Below are 1,430 nucleotides of genomic sequence, written 5' to 3'. Positions count from 1 at the left end.
TTTAATCATGGAAATGTAACCTAATACTTCTTCATATCCCTTCTTTCCAGTTACATGTATTTATTTGTTGATTATATTTTTTAAAGAATTGTACTCAATAACCATTAAAACATACTTTAATTTATTGTCGACACGAAATTTTAAAGATTGTCTTCTCTTCCTTTATTTTTATTCATTTTAATTTTTTGTCTTGCTTTGCTTGTTTTGGTTGTTTGTTTGTTTCTTCTTTTTTTTTTTTAAGTACTATTTTTCAGCGTGCAAAAGTGTTGTTTTTTTATTCTTTTACATTGTCATCAACCTTCTGCTCCCATGAAACGTTATCAAGTCACCATAACCTTATATCAGGGGCTGTAGCTCAAGTGGTAGAGCGCTCGCTTAGCATGTGAGAGGTACCGGGATCGATACCCGGCAGCTCCACTTATTTTTTTTTCTTTTAGCTGCAAGGAAAATTCAGGGACATTTTAGTTTCTAAACTAAATGTTTCTATTTTATTACATTTAACACTCTCAGCGCCAGCCTTTCTCTGTAACCCTCAGAAATCGTTCAAGACAGCGTTGGGGCTGGCAGTGAAGGAGTTAAACAAAAACAAGTTTAATCTGCTTCTCTTCAACACTCTTTGTCCGTTTTCTCCTCCTTGCCAGCATTTTGAGCAAATTTCTGTATTAATTTCTTTCGCTACTGTTACCAACAGCGTTGAATCTGAAGTGGAGAGTCTAAAAGAACCACTCTGGTGAGGACACGGAGTAAGTAAAATCTCCATAATTTCCGCTCATATGTCCAAATATATTAATGCCATCTTTTAATTACGGGAATGTAACCTAATACTTCTTCATACCCATTCTTTTCAGTTACATGTATTTATTGTGAGCTTTCCTTACAAGAATCGTTATCTACTCACCATTATCTCATATCAGGGGCTGTAGCTCAAGTGGTAGAGCGCTCGCTTAGCATGTGAGAGGTACCGGGATCGATACCCGGCAGCTCCACTGATAAATTATTGCCTTTCTTTTTTTATTTTAAAATTTATTTTTTTTAATTTGCACGAAATTTAAAAACATTATAGTTTTACTTTTCTGAACTATGTTCTGTTATGTTGTAAATCTTACCCTGATTCTCTTCGACAATAAATTTAAAAAGAAAATTACTACAGGCAGGAAAAAGTTATATGTTATTTGTATTGTCCCACAGTTTTTTGTTCTTTGCCTCGGAGGCAAAGTTCTTTCCTCGTTTCTTTAATTTGTTGTGTCACCTACAATGACGAATGACGAATGAAGAACAGCGGTAACCTCTACGCAAAACTGTTAATTAAAGTAAAAAAGGAGTTGAAATGTGGTTTGTGCATGTGTGCGAGTGTGCGTGTGTGTGTTTATGTGTGTGTGTGTGTATGTGTATGTGTGTGTGTGTGGGGGGGGGAGGGAGATGGATCCGAA

The 1,430-nt window shown here is 35.7% G+C and overlaps 2 non-coding genes across 2 annotated transcripts; both read left to right on the top strand.

Annotated features, from left to right (window-relative positions):
• The first annotated feature begins 344 nt into the window (after positions 1–344).
• Positions 345–417, top strand: TRNAA-AGC. The gene has a single exon. It is a non-coding gene; the product is annotated as a tRNA-Ala (tRNA).
• A 496-nt stretch (positions 418–913) lies between these two features.
• TRNAA-AGC lies at positions 914–986 on the top strand. Its single transcript has one exon. It is a non-coding gene; the product is annotated as a tRNA-Ala (tRNA).
• The last annotated feature ends 444 nt before the right edge of the window (positions 987–1,430 follow it).

The sequence above is a fragment of the Aplysia californica genome, unplaced genomic scaffold (genome assembly GCF_000002075.1).
Source record: "Aplysia californica isolate F4 #8 unplaced genomic scaffold, AplCal3.0 scaffold00897, whole genome shotgun sequence".
In the NCBI taxonomy this organism is placed as follows: domain Eukaryota; kingdom Metazoa; phylum Mollusca; class Gastropoda; order Aplysiida; family Aplysiidae; genus Aplysia; species Aplysia californica.
Note: the sequence above shows the minus strand (reverse complement) of the source record. Positions and strands in the feature narration are given on the sequence as shown.